Genomic DNA, 20,465 nt, shown 5'->3' with positions numbered 1-20,465 from the left:
CTGATTAGCACGCACAGCACAGCCCTGGACTCCATGCCCAGGCATGCTCTTCCTGTCTCAGTGTGACGAGCTTCAGAGTCCATGACCTTGTCAGCACCTCTGCCACTCATCACATTGTTACCATACATCTTCCAGGCCATGGTCATGACTTCCTGACAGCTATCTAGTGGTATTGATGAGCTTTGGGTTCAATGGAGAGACCCTGCCTCAGTAAAGAAGGTGAAGGACAATGCAGGGAGACTCCCAGCGTCAACTCTGGGCCTTCACATGCAAGAGCACACACATGCACTTGAATGTCCACATGCAACTGCACACACATGTGTGCCCACACATGGAAACACTCATACACACAAGCATGCATACCACACACATGAACAGGCAAAAATGTCTACTCCAGTATTCTTATGATATATCCCAGAATAAAATTGGTGCCAATATACAGCCTCAGCCCTCTACAAGTGACTCGGATTCTATATGCAAACACATAACTTTGTTAAGAAATAACTGAAATGACTTTTAATAAAACTAAAATGTTATTATAGCTTAGATAACACCCTTTTTTTTTTAAAGTGATGTCACTTTCAAAGCAATTTCACTTGGCTGGGTATGGTGGTATACACCTTCAATATCAGCACTTGGGAGGCAGAGGAAGGAATCTCTGTGAGTTTGAGGCCAGCCTGGTCTACATAGAGAGTTTCAGGCCAGCCAGGGCTACATAGTGAGACCTTGAAAAAATTAACATAAAATAAATGAATTAGAATCTTATTGCCAATTGAAGAAAAAAACCCAAAGCACCATAAAATTTCTTAAATAATCTCTTTTTTGGTCTTTCTTAGTATTTGTAAGGATAGAGGATTATAATTGTAACCTATTAGTGATTTCTCTTCTCCACTCATTACAAAAACACACTTCTAAAGAAGAATGCAGCATACCAACGCCATATAGTCCATCAGTGTAAATACATTTTATCTATTTAACCTTTCTTCAAAAGTACCCATGAGGTCTGGGTTGACTAAATATGTGCATATAAAATAAATGCCCATTAGAACTTAAATATGCAATCAAGGTAACAGCTGTTGCCTGACAGTTGCCAGACCCTGATGCTCATTTGAGCTGAGGGCTAGACTGTTCTGGGTTCAAATCCAGCTCTGCCATTTGCTGTGGGTGTGATCCTGACAAGTGACATATGCTCCCAAGCCTCATGTCCTCACTCTGTAGTGTTTGCCATCAGAGGCAACTCTGGCACCGTTTGTGAAGAGTAAATGAGAATCTCTACAAGAGAGGTTTAATGCAGACCCTGATTTCTGGAGAGTCTTCAGTCAGGGTTAACTTTAACACAGATTTCTTGTTAATGGGATTAGGACTGATGTCAAGGCATACTGCTATTGTCCAGAGACTTCTCAGGGAGCCTCCCTCTGCCCTGGTCTCCACAGTCATCCCCAGAGCTCAGGATCACTCTGCCTCTCTTCTTTCTAACCTTTTTCTCTTTGTCCCACTGGCAGAATGGTCTGGTTCCTGTTCTGATTGTAATATGATATGTGGTTTGGTTGACTGAGATCCAGCTGGCTGGGCTCTTTATACCCTTCTGATGTATTTGCTTCCTCAGGGTACAATAGAAAAGGCTAGTATGTGCTTTATCATGTCTATATGGTTTAAGCAGCTGAGGACCAGCTTAGATGTCTCAAGTGAAAAAAGTGAGGTCATATAACTAGGCTTCCTCATAGTGAGGGGGTCTCGGGGTAGTTGGGCTCCTTGTGTGGAAGCTTACTTTATTGCAACAAGAAGGCAAAACCTGCCAGGACCTTGACAGTCTAGCTTCAGGAGTCTGGGACATCTCATGCACCATATTTTACTAGTCTTAGCTTTACCAATCCAAGCCCAAATTCAAAGGAAAGAGAAGATATATTTTGTGTATATAAGGAATGGATGAATAGAGGTCAGCCATCTTTGGAAGTGCTCTAACAGTGAGAAAGTGCCCATTCTTGTCCTTCAAAAAAGTGAGGAGAGGGATTAGATTCTTCACACATGGTGTACTTCTTGCCATACCATACCTGGGTCCCCTAATTTGGTGTGTGTGTGTGTGCATCTAGTGGTTGATGTTGGGTATCTTCATCAGTTGCTTCTTCACCTTATATTTTGAGACCAGGTCTCTCATTGCACTTGGACCTCCCTGATTGGGTAGACTGGCTGGCCAGTGAAACTCAGAGATCTTTTCTCTGTCTCCCTCATGCTGGAATTATAGGTGTGTGCCACTGTGCCCAGCTTTTACATAGATTCTGGTGATCAGAACCCAGGTCCTCATGCTTGTACAGCAAGTACTTTACCTACTGAGCCATCTCTACCCCACTGATCCTCCTCTTGACAAATCAGGAAAAGTGGTAGCGGTAGGAAGTCTTCACCCTCATGACTTCCAAAGAGCCCCGTAAGGAGCTCAACAGGTGGTTGACCTTGAAGGGGTAGCTCTAGGAGTTTAAACATGAGCGTGCCCAGGCTTTGCTGAGCCACTGTCTCAGCAACAGGAAGACAAAACCCTGCAGCATGGGGGAGGCTGTTCTCTCCAGCTAACCTCCTGGTTGTTTTTTTCTCAGCTTATTTCATGAAGAAAGCCCCTTACTCTGACTCAGGGCCAGATTCAGTTACTAACTGCGCATCTCTTTGCTTCTGACTTTCATTTCTCAGGGGAAACTTGGTCTGTTCTTCGGATGAATCTCAGAGAGCAGCGGGTGCCCTGGGTAGCACTGTTTCTGTCCAACCTCATACCCAGACTCTCACAGGTTTATGTGATGGCTGCTCATAGCTTATCTATTTGAATGGTTTGGGGAGAGATGTATATTCCTAGAATGTAAACATGCTTGAAGACAGAGTTTGTGTCTGTCTTGGGTCCTATGGCTTAATAAAATGTTGGCACACAGTAGGTGCTTAATGAATAGTTAAATGGTTCAGAATGACATATACAGAGACTAACTTTCCCCAGGAACCGTGATAAATTAGTATCTCCAAATCTCCATCTTGGTTTCACAGTAAGTTTTTGGACCAGCTCATGGGACTCTGTTATCTCATTCTTGTGTCTGTTCAGTGGATATGGCCCATCATGGCACATCATAAGCTTATGGTTGGTGCACAGACCATGAACTTTATTAAAATCATTTGTTGATATAGATGCACTCATAAGACATTTATGACATTTACTATGTGCCAGCTCTGTGGCAGTTTATGTTTCTATATGAGTGGGAGGAGGACTTGAATTATCGTCCTGAGGGGCTGGGGAGATGGCTTAGTTCGTAAAAGACTTGCTGCTCAAGGATGAGGACCTGGGTTCAGATCCTCAGCCTCCATGTGGAAAAGGTGGATGTGGCAATACATGACTGTAATCTCGGAGCTGGAGAGGCAGAGATAGGAAGATCCATGGGGTTTCCTGGCCAGCTGGTCTTGCTGAATCAATGTGCTCCAGGTTCAGTGAGAGACTGTCAGAAAACAAGGTATAGAGTGATAGAGGATGCACACACACACACACACACACACACACACACACACACACACAGAGAGAGAGAGAGAGAGAGAGAGAGAGAGAGAGAGAGAGAGAGAGAGAGAGAGAGAGAGAATATCTGACTACTAGAGAAATTCTTTAAAACTTGGCATATTTGAATTTTGGTTTGGATTTCTTAGCCCTCTGGAGTTGGGCTCTTGCTTTTCTTCATCAACATATTCGATCCCCTCCTCTCCCCCACACATCCCACCCCCACCTCCTGTCTCTCTCCTTTCACTGGTACCAGTATTGTCCACCCACCCATTCTTCCCTTGGTTCTAGGTTACCACCTACCTCCCACTCAACCTCCAGGAAGGAGAACTTAACCCAACCTTACACATAAAAGCACTGGAACTTTGTAAGGAGAAGTTTCAGTCTGGGTTTCCCAGGCTGAGAGGAAATAATATCTTGAAGAGGCTAAGTAGATTTCCCAAGGGGAGTCTAGGATGTGAGTCTACAGTGTTATGTTTTAAATCCAATGCCCTTGCAATATCAATGTGAAAGAGAGTGAGATGAAGTGTACATGTAGAACAGATGATAGATGGGTGCGTGGTGTGTGTATAGAAGGTGGAATGGTAAGAAAAAATGAAGGAATCATATAGTCAGAGGGAAGGATTTTAGACCCTTGGCAGGGGGAGGTTTTACAGAAAGGCTCAGTTTGAACCTGGTTTTCATGAATCAGTCTTCATCTTCCTTCTTGTTACATCAAGATGAAAGAGAAGGGGAAGGAGAGGTTTGTAGTATAAAATATGGGATACAATAATACACACACACACACACACACACAATGCCTGGCACATAAAGCTACTCAAAGTTTCCTTATAGAGAAATCAAATTCATTAACCTGTAATAAGGCAAGTAGACAAAACACACTTCTGAATTATTCTCCTTTAAAATGTAGAATAGTCATTAACCAAGTAAAGGAGTTTGTACATAGATCACGCTGAGAACTATGCCATGCATATTCCGAAAAGACCCCAATCCCATCCAGCACGCGTGTCGCTGTCCGTGGTGCTGAAACGTGAACCCACTTCTCCCTTACTGTCTAAGTGTCAGGGTGCTCAGAGAGGACCGGGGCCGGTAGTGTGGGGACAGAGTAAGAGGAAACTCCTGGAAAGAAGGATTTTCTTACAGAAATTTCTAGGGAGAAAAATGAGAGCCTTTGTTTGCTTTTAAAGTAGAGACATCTTTTGTCATTCAAAACCAGAAATCAAACAAGTACAAGTTCATTTTCAGGTAGACCCTTGTTCTCCCAGCCGGCTACTGGCGTTTTCACAGAACAAGGGGTCATACGTATTTGGGTTAGACAGTGTCTCTTCCTACCCAGGCCTGCTGTTCAGTCACAAGCATTGGATAACTCTGGTGATGAAGGGTGGCAGTTCACCTGCTCTAGTTACGCTTAGATCTCCTGTCTTCCAAGGATGTACTAGGGTCAGATACAGACTAGTGAGCCAGAATGCGAAGGTTCATGTTGTCATGGAGATATTTTTGTGGGAGAAGAGTGAAGATAAATGAGTGTAAATATTTGGAGATAGTTGTAAGCACTACAGAGAAAATAATCAGCAATTATCAAGAAAGAATATTACTTTTTCCTTGGAAACTGTGTGCATAGAAAATGTCATATGTAATTACTAATAACAACAACTGGCAACATCCATTTAGTGTTATGTACCAGGCACTGTGGTGGTTGTCTACTACATTAACTTGTGTAAAACTACAGCTCTGAGGTGACTGACTACTGGGATCCCCATTTTGTAGGTGAGGCAGCTGAGGGGAAAGCTGAGTGCTGCTTAAGATCATGCTGTGATTTAGTGGCAGAGCCCAGACTGTCTGGTTTCACAGGCCATGCCAGAATCTGAGGCGGCCAGGAATGAGTGGTGAGGGAGAGACGAAGATGACATGGACAAAAAGAATACAGGCGGCAGACTCCCCAGACACAGGCAGAGAAGGATTGTGGAGCCTGGGGAGGGGCTTCAGGGAACTTGTAGGATGACTTAGCATCTGCTTTTACAGAGGCCAGACTTCTGGTCTTCTAAATCAATCTTCATTTTTCCTCTTGTTGCACCAGAGGGTCTATGGCTGGGCCTGATTCCTAATGAGATTCCTCACTTCAGCCTCTGGACAGAGCCATATCCATCACTCAGAAGTCAGTTTTAATTGGAGATTTTTACACCGCTACCTCCAGCCTTAGAGAGGAATTTGAGAGATGGGAAAGAGACTGTCAGTTTGGTTTATGGAGCGTTTTACATTGAAAGCTTTCTATGCTACTCTGGCTTATGTTTCTTTTATATGAAAGAGACTTGGAAATAGGATACTTGCTTCGTGGCTCTCTTCTGTTTCTCAACTTGACCATGAGCTCATTTTATTAGGTGATATTTGTCATCCAGTTTTATTATTTTATTCAAAATAGCAAACACAAAATAACAAGTTGATGAGAATAGCAGCATCTCTGATTTTAAATAATAAAGAATAAATGCTATTTACAGATATTTCAAAGAAGTACTTAGCTTTAAAATTTACCAACTTTTTAGTGACAGTTTACACCCTTGGCAATATTCCACTATACAAAGTGAAGTATGTGGTACAGCTGAAGAGATGACTCTGTGATTAGTAGTACTTGCTGCTCTTGCAGAGGATTGGGATTTGGTTCCCAAAAGACACGTGGAGGCTAACATCTTCAGGTAACTCTAGTTCCAGGGGATCTGATGTCTTCTGGCCTCCATGGGCTCCTGCATGCACACAGTCCATGTACATACATAGGCACACATACAACCAAATAAATAAATATTAAAATGGTGTGTAGGTTTGTAATTTTATTTTTCTGAGAGATTTTTCCATAGGGATTTCTCTCTTGGTCGCTGAAAAGTTATTTCACAATTTTAAATGTGGTGGAGGTTTGAAGCTGTATAGTCCAGTGATGGTCTCAGTGTTGAAGTAGCTTTCCTGGATACTTCATTCTGTGCATGTAACCCTTCAATTATTTACTTGGTTTCACTGACTCTTGGCTTCTAGTCCAGATATGCAGGAGGCAGAGTCCATTGGAACCACCTTTCATTATTTAGCTCCAACCACAGCCTCTTCAATTTTCCTTTCAAAACTGCCCAAGGAACTGTTATTTTAGAATTGCCTTAATCATTCCACCCTTCTAATTCACTGTATCTTCCACCTCTATGGTCCCTTTCCGGCTGCCTCCTGTGGGCAGGGCAGTGTGAACCATTATCACTTCATTACTTCACATGTATTATTTCCCTCGATTGTCATGGCAAGCTCCCTGCAAGGATGTCATTTAACTTTTCAGTCCAAAGTGCAAAGGAGTTATGTAAATTTCTGCAAATCCCATAACCTGTAGGAGGGACAGTGCTGTAAGTCAGAGCTTCCTCCTTCAGTCACAATTCACAGATTGTCACAGCACTGCATCTTCCGTGCAGACGTATCAAAGAGCAAAACACTGAGTGCCCCAAACTCTGCAAAGGGAATCTTAACCTATGAACACTCAGTTCCCCTTAGCTCATTAGTTGGTTGTTGGGAAACCCTCCAGGGAGAGCCTTGTATCTATACTTTCAATGCGGCATGGCTGAGTCTCTGTAACTGGCGCTGGCTCCTCCCTTTTCGCTCATCAGCTTGGTATTCTCTTGCCAGCAGAACCTGTCTCTACTGTACCTGCTACATGATATCCCCTATGCTGATTTACAGCTGATTCCAAATCAGTTGGGGAGAGAGAGAGAGAGAGAGAGAGAGAGAGAGAGAGAGAGAGAGAGAGAGAGAGAGAGAGAGAGATCGATCGATCCAGGCTGTTTCCTGTACTATCCCCTCATTTCCCTCTGATTATCACCTGTGTCCCATCATTAGACTGAACCTTACCTTACTACATCTGCTGCTTCTCCCATTATTATTTCAGGTCTGAATAAAGCGACAGAGAAGGTTCTTTTCTCTAGACATCTGTGCTCTCTAGGAGGCTAATGTAGCAATATTCTTAACAATCAGAGAGAAAGCACATTTGCCTTGCTTCTTCCCCCATGGGTACAGTTCTCCAGTTGTTTTTCTTTCTTTCTTTCTTTCTTTCTTTCTTTCTTTCTTTCTTTCTTTCTTTCTTTCATTTTTTAAGATTTATTTATTTATTATATATACAGTATTCTGCCTGCATGCCAGAAGAGGGCACCAGATCTTATTATAGTTGGTTGTGAGCCACCATGTGGTTGCTGGGAATTGAACTCAGGACCTCTGGAAGAGCAATTAGTGCTCTTAACCTCTGAGCCATCTCTCCAGCCCTCTCCAGTTGTTTCTTATGGCCAGATTTTTGGCATCTGGGAACATGATTTGAGGGCTACAAAATTATCCCCCCACTATAAGAGTGGCTCATATTTATTGAGCACTTAACTAGGAACTGTCCAGAGAGAATTACATACCATATTTTCAATTTACATAATCATTACTAATTGCTTTATTATTATTATTTATTGGTGTGTGTGTGTGTGTGTGTGTGTGTGTGTGTGTGTGTGTGTGTGTGTGTGTGAATACTGGTGCCCAAGCTATGGTGCATCTGTGGAGTTCAGAAGACGGCTTTTGGGTGTCCCTCCTTCCACTGTTCCCCTGAACAGCTTGTCAGGCTTGTGCTCAAATGCTTTTACTGCAGCCGACTGAGGTCAAAGTGTGGCTTGTCTCAGCAGTCTCCAATCCCTGAAACAGGGCCCAGCAGTAGTGCAGGTGAATACAGAGACCACAGTGCCTGGGGGCTCCCAAGAGTTGGGAGTCCTTGGAGAGAGTGGGGGCCTGTCCTGTTTAGTTTTCTTTATCAAACTCCAAGCAGCTCATTCTAGGGCTGTATCAAACTGCTGGTAGTCTAAGTGTGAAAAGCAAGGTGGAGGAAAGAGTGGAAACTGAGTCAGATCGCAGCAGATGACCAGCTGCTGAAGCAAGGCTGGGCCTCGTGCCTGGAACACTCATGAGGAGCACAATTGTGGTGGAATCTAAGTGTCTCAGAGAGTGGAGAATGAAGTCTGGTGGTTTAAGAGTTTGAGGGGTCTTAATTAGGGGTGGGTGAGGAGCATGACATTATTTAAGATGAATGGATATAACAAGATAAGAACTTTGAAGGTCTTGATTTGGTACTTTATGTTGAAAATTTGAGCAATTTAAAATGGGCTGTTGGAACATTCCTGAGCTGAATAATAAAGTTACAATTACATGGCCCTTTAAGAGGGGGATATAGTCTACCAAGAGCAAAGTTTCTACAGTGTGAACATCAGCAACTTAAACTAAGATGACTACAGCATCACCAGGCAGGATAATCCTATGAGGCCATTGTCATATGTAGTTCATTAGTGACCAAAACATCATTGTGCAACACATGAGTGCATCTAGAACTTTTCTCTTCTTAGTCAATGGTTGCCTGGGAGTAGCAAAGTCCTTCAAATCAGCTCAGTGATTCTGTTGGTGAAGACAGTGTGTGTGTGTGTGTGTGTGTGTGTGTGTGTGTGTGTGTGTGTGGTTTCTGGGATATCTTGGCAGTAGCTTGCCAGATGTATAACCCATAACCCAAGGATTTATCTGTGAACTGGACAACACTCATGTCTGCCCTCCCAGGTATTTTTTAGCCTTTATTCGTATGATACCTTGAACAGAGTGAGAATTCAGATCTATTAGTTTCCTTTCCTTCATGTGTTTTTACAAAGTCGAGCTGGCTACAAATGAAATTGTTTTGCATTGTTAAAAGGCTCTGTTGGGATTTGGCTGCAGACAGCTGAGTCTACTCTAGGAATGGGATGTGTCATTAACACTAATACTGAAGTTGGCACTAAATTATTTGGAGAACTGAAGAGCAGAATTGAAGCTGGAGTTTTGGAAATAACTTTCAAAACTGTCTTGTAAAAATGTGCTACCCCAGGTGCAGCTATGTCTGTATGATCGTGAAGTTGTTCACTTGCGGGGGGCGGGGGGGGGGGCTTCCAGAATGTGCTGCTGCAGCAACTATGATCCCCAGGAGTAAGATGAATGTATTGAGTCCTGCATCTCTATGCTCCATTAGCCCTGAAACAAAACTTGTCCATACACCTATTGATAGAACTCACAAAACCTCCACTGCCCAGGCTTCTAAGTAGCACAGGGCAGCTCTGATTTGGTTTTCCAGTTTCTGCATGCTAGAAGGGAATTGCACTGGGTATTGAGTAAGCCCATTCCAATAACTCACTGCAATATGCTACTAAAATTTTCCCGTCCAGGCACAGTGGCTGCATTTGGGGGGGGGGCCGCTAGTGCTGGTGGCTGCTCTTTCCCTTATCATGTTACTACCCATTAGACTCCTAACCTCAGAGGGAGCAGAGGCAGGAAGAGGAGCAGAAATAAATTGCTACACTTTGCTCTTTATAGATCAAAGAGGAAAGGTGAACATTAATGGCTGCTGCTATAATGTACCAAGCACCAGGCTTGAGAAATTACACTTGCATGTCTATTCAGGGTCCTCATCCTTTCTACCTATCCCAGGCTTTGTGGAAATGCTTTTCTCTCACAACTCAGACATAGCTGAAATCCCTCCCTTTGCACCTGCACCACACCTACAGTCCGCCTACTCTTCTTCTATTTGTTAATTGGCCATGTCATGCCACCTAACTATAGGAAAAATAGACATATCTATAGAGGACCCAGGACATCTCTTACAACCTCGTTAAATGTCGTTGGGAACTTCTTGTTGTCTAAATAAGAAGAGAAAGCAATATGTTGGGGGCCTGGGATTCTATCTATTTCTTGCTCTGTGATCTTGGGCAAGTCTTATAACTTATTTGTGTATAAAATGAGAGGATCAGGACATCTGGTCCCTCTGGCTTCCTTCCAGCTCTTTAGTTCTATCATCTCTTTTGATGGGGAGGGACCAACTGCAAAATATCAATTAAAGGGGGTGACTTGTGTTTAGAAGTGAGACCAATGGACTATGTTCTCTGCTCTGTCATGTTGCCACTCCGTGATAGAGTTCCTACCTACTTGGTCTCTACAGTGTTCTGGAACTTTCTGCACCCACTGCATTGTATTTGCAAGACCTGTTGGCAGTTCTATCTTCCCACAATCTTTAAAGACAGGCCTCCTGCCTTACTATCTAGGCTTTTGCAGAAAAGACAAACTTCTTGTCTGTGATTTGCAAGCAGGAAAATCTCAAACCCATCTTTTCTCTGCTTTGGTTTCTCCCATCCAAGTACTAACTAGACCCAACCCTGCTTAGCCTCAGAGATCAGATGAGGTCATGGACATTCAGAATGGTATGGCATAGACCCCACTTTGGTTTCTATACATGCATTTGACATCCAGAGAGCTCCTTCATATTCTCATCCCTCACTCTGTTACTAAAAAAGACAGTGTGTTTTATTTCCTGTGCTAATGGGATCACATTAGGTACCATTTGAGATGCCGGAGGAGTGCAAAGTCCATCCAGCTCACATGTTATACAAAGATGATCTACTGCCTTTGTTAGGCAGCAGAAAGGGGCCACTGTGGATGTGAAGGTTAATGTTCAGTTTCACAGCAAGGTATAAAAAGGTCGGAAGGAGCAGTAAACCGTTCATGGTGTTTACGCTGTCTCTCCTTGCTTGGCCTGCACTCTCCATTCCCTCTAAGGCAGGATGTTTATGATTTAGAACCTTAGCTGATCTGCATAATCCATTAAAATGTCACTTTTTTAATTGCAGAAGCTATGCCTCTGAAGCACACACCTGCTGTTGGAGGAATTTATAGCCAGGACACGGTATGCTTTGTGTTTGGTATGACTGTAGCCAACCCTGCCATCCTGGGCTACCCTCAATAATGTCTCCCTGTTTGACCTCAGAAACTGGGGGACAGTAAAACCGGATCCCCAGCCTGCTCTTCTGCATGCTCCTCCTAGCACCTTTGGAGACTGTTTCAGTAATTGCCTTGCTGACACCATGTTTACACTGGGGACGAGTCTACATGTAGCATCAGATGAGAGTGGATGGGGAGAAAGCGAGGGACTGCTTACAGGAAGCACACGGTGATCACAGTGGGCCAAGAGAATGCCACCAGAGCCATGTGCCATGAGAACTGGCAGGGACACTATGGAGCAGGGCAGGCTTTTAGTTCTTGGCTCCTAGGACAGCTTATCTTGGACATAGTCTGACTTTGGGGAGACTGGGATTGACCTTAGGGTTCTGGGATGCTTGACCAGAAAGCTGAAAGCGCCTGGATTTATTGGGGTATCCCTGAAAACAAAGACTTAGAGAAGCTGGCTAGGAAGTGGGTGCAGTGAGAGAAGAGGCAGTCTGGGGTGCTTGGGAGAGTCGCCTGAATGTGGAGATGGAAAGCTGTGAGCTCATGATAAAAAAAAAAAAAAAAAAGCAAGATGAAGCTGTGGACTGTCCGGGTCCCGGACGGTCTGACTCAGTGGGTCTGGGATGCTTCTTGAGAACCAGTGAGATAGTGAGACAGACAGGGAGGAGGCAAGTGTGAGCAGCATGGTGCTGTGGAAAAGGCACAGGCTGAGGAGTCATGTTGATGGCAAGCCACCGGTGGAGAGTGTTTCCTCTGCTTTCCCAGTGTGTCTTCCTTGGCCTCTGAAGCTAGAATGCCAGCATCCTATTTGTGTAGCTTCAGTATAATAAGGTTTTGAATTTGAGTGATGTAGCACAAATCTTAAAAGGTCATTAATAAAAACAAACCTGGAGCCAGGTATTAGGGTGAACGCTGAAAGATCAGAGAAACAGAACAGACCACAGCTAACCTTGCCTCTCCAGCTTCTCAGCTGATCCTGTTTCCTCAGACTGGAAGCCTCTGTGTCCTCATCCAAATGGATCTCAGCTGAACTGCTGCTAAAAGCTTAAAGCTTAACAAACCTAATTCCTGGTCCTCACGCCTTATATACCTTTCTGCTTCCTGCTGTCACTTCCTGGGATTAAAGGCATGTGTCACCATGCCTGGCTGTTTCCAGTGTGGCTTTGAACTCACAGAGATCCAGACGGATCTCTGCCTCTGGAATGCTAGGATTAAAGGTGTGTGCCACCATTCCTGCCCTCTGTCTGTGTAGTGGCTGTTCTGTTTTCTGACCTCAGATAAGTTTATTAGAGTGCACAATATATTGGGGGACGCAATATCACCATAGAGTGAGGGTGGGCCAGTGAGACACACTACCGTGATGTCCAGCAACACAGGCCTACCTTCCACACCTGTACTCTCTCCAACAAGCCACGGACATGGCTGTGTGGTAGCTCCCCCTCTTCCCCCTCCCCCTCTTTCTCTTCTTCTATTCCTCCTCCTTCTCTTCCTCTCTGTTTGTTTTTGACACAGTCTCACTATGTAACCCAAACTGGCCTTGAACCTGCCTTAGCCTCTCAAGTTCTGGGATTACAGAGGTGTACCACTACTCAGCTCCTGTGGGTCTGCTTGCTGTGATGTCTTTGATGTGACGTTGGGTGAAACTTTGTCTCTGTGGGTATTTTTCAGCCTCCCAACAAATTCCTTAAGCCAGGTGCTATCCCTAGTAAATCCCTTCCCATTTAGGCTTACTCTGTCTTCCTGTCTGCAATGGAACCCTAACTGATGCCCGGGGATAATGCCTTACTCAAGGTGTTACTGGGGAATTAAAAAGCTAACATACATCAAATAACTGTGAGCACTTGGTACTCAGTAACACTGATTTATTTTCAGAACATAACTAGTTTTCTACTAGAAAACACCAAGAAAGACCATGGCAGCATCCCCCGTTGATCAGGGAATCGGCCATGCAATGCTGTAGGAAATGCTTGTGTGCCGATCTCAAAAGTGGAAACCCATGGTTGCCCAGGTGAATCTAAGCTGTCTGCTCATGCATGCCACAAAGTGCAGAACCTTGACACCATGACACTCAGAATGAAAGACGGTGAAGTCTGTGCCCACACCGGCATTTTGGGTGCTCCAGAATGCATGGCAGAAAGCTTTTTCACGGTTGTCAAATGTCTGGGCCCTGACTTTCCAATCTGACCACACAGGTGCCAATGGTCCCCTCTCGGGCCTAGGTTACTAAGCTCTTGTCCCCTAGCTTCAGCTTTAAAATGGGATTTCAAGGGTCCCTTCTCTGCAGTGTCACTGTGAGGTTTCAATGCGACAATCCATCTGCAAGGCTCAACCTACCCTGCCAAACGGCGAAGCTGTTATTAGCCCGGGATAATCATTTATTTAAAGCTTGTTTTGTTCGAGTAACTTGCCTTAGGCCTTTTTCACAGCTACCTCCCCATTTCTCCCAGATAATCCTGAAAAGTAGGACTGGAGTGGGAGAGATGGCTTAGTGGAGAAAGGCATTTGCTGGAGTTGGATCTTCGGGACTCACGTGGTAGAAGGAGAAAACTGACTCCTGCAAGTTGTTCTTTGACCTAAGCATGCGTGTAAGGCACAGACAGGTAAACTGACTTGGCCAAGATCACATGTCAGGTATGGAGAGAGCTGGGGTTCAAACCCATGCTCTGCCTGTTTGCAGACTCAGCTTCATAAGCACCAATGTCAAGGACAGAAAAGAGCTAAAAGAAAATTGCACCAAGTAGAGAAATGTGAGCCTGTGAACTTTCATAAATGTCACATCCACTCCAGGCGTAGGCCTCTGGGGCTCTTGGGTTAGGTGGGGTCACTGTCCTCAGGATGGGAGCACAAAGAGCAGAAAATGCCTTCTCCCAGCTGCTGCTCCACAGTGGTCAGAAGCATCAGCCGAAGGCGGCCTGTCAACCTGAAATAAACCACATTTAGCATCTTGAGGAGAAAGCATCATTTTTTATGACATGGACTATTTGGGACTCTCCTGAACAAGTCCACTACAACATGGGAAAAAAATGAAAATAAAACAAATGGATTTCAACTGAATAGACAATTCTGTGGTAGAGAAGAGAGTCCTGCCGTGGAGGGATGGGAGGCATGGTTTGCAAATACACATAAATGCTTCCGATGGATGGTGTTCTCTGCAGAGGGTCTTTGGCAGCTAGAAACAATCGAGCTAGCTCTGCAAGGGATTTTACTGGAAGGCTGAAGTATGCAGTGTAGAGCCTCAGAGGAAGAGCTACAGCTTGGTTTGGTGAGAAAACCATTAAATCCAGGACCACTGCTGTGCTTTAGATATGGGTTGAGTGAGTTCTCCAAGAGTCTGCATATGGAAGCCCTGTTGCTTTAAGGGGTGGTATTGGAGTTGGTGTTGTGGACCTTTAAAAGGTGGGGACTGGAGAAGCAGCAGAAAGTGGACCAAGAGAGGGTAATGGGAGTGAATATCACACACACACACACACACACACACACACACACACACACACACACAAATATCATAATAAAACCCATTGTTTTGTGCAGTTAGTATATGCTTATAAAAAAGAAAAAGAAGAGGGAGACACAGTAGGTAGCTCTGGGTGAGTATGCTGCCTTAGAGAGATTAAAGAGCCTCTCTGGAAACTCCTGTTCTTGTAGGAACAGGCCCAATTCAGAATCACTCTCTGGCTTCCTGTTTGGTTATGTGGTCTCTTCCTTGCATTTGAATTCCTACCATGCAGCCTTTGCTAGAGCCAAATGGCTACTGGTACCATGTCCTTACACCTCAAGTACTGTGACTAACTAATCCCGTTTTCTTTATAACGTTAGCCTGCTTCAGAGACTGTAGTAACAAAAGTAGACAATCCAGCCAGCCAGCCAGCCCTGTTTCTGCCCCTGTTCTCCATTCCAGTCTATCTCTCTCCACATTTTCTCATTTCCATTCCTCCCTGGTCCTCTCCTCTGTGCTTGTCTGAGGACTTCCTCTTAGTCATGTCACAAAAATCAACCTCTACTGCTGGAAGTTCTGGGTGACCCCAGACAACGTGGTTGCTGTGGGACCAAAAGTGATTGGATTCCCCTGGAGCTTGTGTGCCAGTCAGCAGAGGGGACGGTAGTAACCAAACCATTGTTTGCAGGATGAGGGCATTTATTGAAGAAGGGGACAGACATTCCAAATGGTGTCCACTGACATCACAGTGAACTCAATGATGATCGCTTGTGGATTACCTATCTGCTACAAGACCCTCTGCTTTCTGAAATTTAAGAGTAAGACTATATTGCCTCTCCCCAAACTGTTTACTGAAACCTATCTAAGGCACCCAGAGAGGCCAGGGTCCAAGAAAGTATTATCAAAGAAGGGCGACATTAGAACCTCTCCATGTCGATTAGGAAGGTGCTCACTTGCAAAGTCTCGTTACCTAGTATGCTATGTAACCCTTCTCAGTGTCCCAAATACCTCTTTTAAAATTTTTAATGAAAAGTTTTATTATTAATAGTATGTGTGGATGCATGTGCGTGCATGCATGAGTGTGTGTGTGTGTGTGTGTGTGTGTGTGTGTGTGTGTGCATGTGTGTGCCACCATGAACATGGAGATCAGAGGACAACTTTTGGAAGTAATTTTTCTCTTTCCACCTTGCTTTTGAGGCAGGGTCTCTCTTATTATTTCTGCCTTTCTGCCCATAAGCTTCCAGGTAAGTCAATCTGCACTTCCTAGCTCACCGTGCAAGAGCTGGGATTGCAGATCCACACCACCTTTTTTGTTTTTTGTTTTGTTTTTAATGTGGACTCCAGGGATTGAACCGAGGTCATCAGCACGCATGGGTGATGCTTTGATCTGCCGAGCCACCTCATCAGCCCTGTATCTCTTTTGAGACATCTGGTCCGCTTAAAAATTGACAACCTGGAAAAACACCAGAGGCTGTCTTTTTGGAGAGCAAGCGTTAGATGTGGTTTGGAGCAAACCGGACAGGGAGCAAACAAACTAAAGGGATGGTTCGTGGAGAGGTCGTTGGGAAAGCATCGGGGAAGAATGGACACGGTTTCCCAGCGTTTGTGAGGTTGTGATGTCAGCTGCAACTCTGACCCTTGCAAGCCCCATCTGCCCACATTGCTTCTACTGGGTTGGGTGCTCAACAGTATCTCTCCTTAGTGTTCCCCACCCCCAGCGTTCCTGTTGAGACAAGGAACTATAGCCCTGGCTAGTCCGGAACTTGCCATGTAGGCTGGCTTTGAATTCAGCAAACCTTTTACCACCCCTCCCCCACCAAGTACTGAGATTACAGGTGTGAGCCACACAACTGGCTGCCCTCCCTCTCCCCGTTCTCTCTTCCTCCCCCTCTTCTTCCTCCCCTACTCCCCCTTTTCCTACCCTATCCCCTTCCTTCCTTCCTTCTTTCTTTTGTGGCTCTGGGATTAAATCTAGGGCCACACACACACGCCAGGCAAGCACTGTACCGCTTACCTACCCCAGCCCTCTTTATATTTTTATTTTAAGATAGAGTCTAGCTAAATTGCCCAGGCTGGCCTTGTAGTCACTCTGTAGCCCAGGCGGGTCTTGAATTTTCAGTTCTTCTGCCTTAGCCCCAGTGATCTCATGTTCCACGCCAGATTTAGAGGACTTCCATGAAAGTCCAAGCCCTACAAAATTCCTTTGTCTTTTCAAAGCATCCTCTCTCCTGACTTCCATATTGCTTTGCTTTCATGCGAGGAGGTTCAGAGCAGTGCTTCAGTGGGCTTCCCCTGAGCCCTCCCTGGTGTCTTTATTTAATCATGGTTTTATGGACTCTTCATATGCCAACCAGACAGTTTTGAAGCCTTAGAGTCATGCTCAGGAGACAGACACTGGCATTCCCCTCCCCCGCCCCCTGCCTGCAGTCAATTTTAAAGGCTTTCCCATCTGAGATTTTTAGTGATTTGTGAAAAGCAGATGGAAGCCACATTTTGGGGATTTTGCAGCCCAAACTCCAGGGTGGCTGTGCATGAGATGCGTGGTTATGATGTGAATTCCTTTCTTATTTGTTTGTGCAGCTATCATTAAAATAGATTTTAAGGAATCAATCTCATTTTATTTGATCTATTTCCATAATGTTTATATGGTTCACAGAAAGAAATACTTTATGAAAAGGGTTTGCATGTTAATTTGGCCTTTCTGGAAACATTAAATCTCTAATGGGCCACCAATTCTTGTCTCTCCCTCTCCCCTTAGAGTATCCCCTGGGGAAACTGAAACTTGACTCAGTCAGGATACTATTTACTTGCAAGGAATAGAACCCATCTGAAATCACTGAAGCATGAGGGCACACACATGTGTGTACACACACACACACACACACACACACACACACACACACACACAAACACACACGTTTTCTTTCAGCTCTTTATTTTTAAAATTTATTTATTTGTGTGTGTGTGTGTGTGTGTGTGTGTGTGTGTGTGTGTGTGTGTGTGTGTGTATACGATGGGGTGGGGGCCACATACATGCCAAGGCATATGTGTGGAGGTTAGAGGACAACTATCTAGATTTGGCTTTCTCCTTCTGCTTTTATGTGGGTCCTGGGAATCGAATTCAGGTTTTTAGGCTTGTATGGCAAACATTTTCCCTGCTAAACCACCTTGCCAGCCCCTAAAGGCTTATATTGTGGATAATGTACAAGGAAGGGGATCTCAAGAGATGTGTATGGGTAGACCTTTCAAATGCAGAAAATACTAGATGCTGGAAGAAACTTTAGAGATGGCTTTGTGCAGTGATGGCAAATACCTGTGTAGTCTTGCTGCTGTTCTGCACCTATGGCATCCATGCAGACATTGCTAACTAATGCCGGCACCCTTCCCTGCAGATTTGGAATCTTTTATAATGGCTGGGACAGCCAGTACCAATCAGTGGGAAGTGGCCCTTGAGCTGTGATCAGTCTCTGAGCAAGGAATGAAAGCCCATGTATGTAACCACTTTCCTTCCTTGTACTTTCCTGACAGGGATGGGAGATGTGTGAAACCATTTTCTCCCAAATTCCTTGAAATGATGAAGGAAAATAAATGTTAGCTGTCCTTTTTCTTCCTGATTATTCATAAACAATCTTTCTAAAATTAGTAGCTATTTTTAAGGAATTTATTTATGGGACTGGAGAGGTGGCTTAGCAGTTAAGAGCACTGGCTGATCTTCCAGAGGACTCAGGTTGATTCCCAGCACCCATATGGTGGCTCACAGCTGCCTGTGACTCCAGTCTCAGGGGATCTGATGCCCTCTTCTGGCTTCTTCAGGCACTGCATGCATGTGGTACACATACATACATGCAGTCAAAACACCCATACACATGGAAGGAAGGAAGGAAGGAAGGAGGGAGGGAGGGAGGGAGGGAGGGAGGGGGGGAGGGAGGGAGGGAGGGAGGGAGGGAGGGAACAAATTTGAAGCATCATTTACGCCCTAACCTGCACCCAAGCTAGCTTCTAATTTCTCCTGTGGATAAGGAATTTTTTTAACCCGCAATGTGGAATCAGCCGTGTTTGTCTGAGTTCCCCAGAAGTAGACAAGCTTACTTTGCAACTGTGTGCTCATGAGCAGAGGGTGTTATTTTACTTTTTGGAAATATGTTTTCTGCAGCTATATTTAGATTAAAGAAAGAGCCTTAAGTGCACAGCTCAAATTATATTCAAAGTGCCTAATTGCTGTTACGCTCAAATATGATATCGAGCGAGGTTGCATCTTCAATTTACATGCTCCTTTTTAGCTTCACAAGTGACACAGCTTTGAGACACCTGCTCTGCCTGTACGCACTCACTGCTGCAGCTGATGCAGCTGTAATGGCTAGTGGCTGGACTCTTTCCTCGATGACGATACCAGGGAGCATCTCTAACTCTCCCTTCCTGCTAGATGTGGGTGCTGGGGTGTGTGTGTGTGTGTGTGTGTGTGTGTGTGTGTGTGTGTGTGTCTCCAGTAGAGGTATCAGGTATCTTTTTCAATCTATCCCCACCTTTATTTTCTGAGATGGTAGCTCAATGAACCCAAAGCTTATTGATTTGGTTAGGCCTGACTGGTCAATGAACTTCAGGGCTCTGCCGTCCCTGCTGGGCCACAGCACTAAGATTACAGGGGACGGCCACCACCATGTGCTTTTACATGCATTCTGAGATCCAGATTCAGATATTCCTGTCGATGTAACAGGTTACCAACTGAGCCATCTCTCCAGCCCAGGGTGCGGTTTTCATTTTATTTATTAAATTCTTCTGGATTAAGTTTTAAAAATAAGGTGTATTTATTTGGATTTATATGTATGTTTGTGTGAGTTTGGTTGTGTCACAGGTGTGGAGGTGGCCATAGAGGCCAGGGATGTTAGACAAACCACCTGCCCCTGCCCTGAACTGGAGTTACCTGTGATTGTGAGCTGTCTGATGTTGGTACTGTGAACCAAATCCAGATCCTCTACGAGAGCAGAAACTGTCCATAACTGTTGAGCCGTCCTTTCTGTCTATATCCCAGGGAGAGACATATTCACACTCAGGAGGCAGTACATTGTCTGATTTCTGTGGAAAAGCAGCTACTTGGAATTTTACCTATGGCAGCTTCCATGTGGCGGGGTCACTGTATGCAGTGGCCCTGTAGGAAGAGTAGTCACAGGTCTAGAGAGAAAGGAGGTACATGCTAATAGAAGGGAGGGAAACTTGAAACAAGCAGACCTGGGGTGAGCTACATCTTTAATACATCAGAGCCCAGGGCTGACCTTCTGTTGAAAAGAGCCCTTGAGATAGGTGGAGTCTGAGGCCGCTGCACCATATTTCCCCCAGGGAAGGGGCAGTGCCCCAGGAAAATGAAGAAGAGTGGGGACCGGGTGCTAGTCATCTGAATAGAAATACCTGTTGCTCAGTATTTTCCATTCCTGTTTCTGGAATGAGATGCCCATTTGCAGGAGAGCAATGGGACATATTGGGCTCTACCATGAGCAGCCACCAGCATGGTCCAGATTACAGCAAACCCCAGTTAAAAAGCCCAAGTTCTTCATCAGGCTCATGGTAAGAGAAAACGGCCATGAAGAACCCATAGAAAAGACACAGCAAAGAAAAACTTGTTGAACAAGATTAATCTGTGTGGAAGGTGATAAAATTACTTCACAAGATTGCTTGCTAAATGTGGTGGCACATGCCTGTACATCCAATACTTGGGAGGCTGAGGCAGAAGAATCTTGA

At 44.7% G+C, this 20,465-nt stretch overlaps 1 long non-coding RNA gene across 1 annotated transcript in view; it reads left to right on the top strand.

Annotated features, from left to right (window-relative positions):
• Positions 1-13,836, top strand: part of LOC131909417 (uncharacterized) — a 28,961-nt gene extending 15,125 nt beyond the window's left edge. Inside the window, exons 2-3 of the long non-coding RNA XR_009378844.1 lie at positions 11,200-11,255; positions 13,744-13,836. This is a non-coding gene — a long non-coding RNA (uncharacterized LOC131909417). The remainder of the gene's footprint in view (positions 1-11,199; positions 11,256-13,743) is intronic.
• The last annotated feature ends 6,629 nt before the right edge of the window (positions 13,837-20,465 follow it).

The sequence above is a fragment of the Peromyscus eremicus genome, chromosome 4 (assembly GCF_949786415.1).
Source record: "Peromyscus eremicus chromosome 4, PerEre_H2_v1, whole genome shotgun sequence".
Lineage (NCBI taxonomy): Eukaryota > Metazoa > Chordata > Mammalia > Rodentia > Cricetidae > Peromyscus > Peromyscus eremicus.
This window is presented reverse-complemented; position numbering and strand designations above follow the sequence as displayed.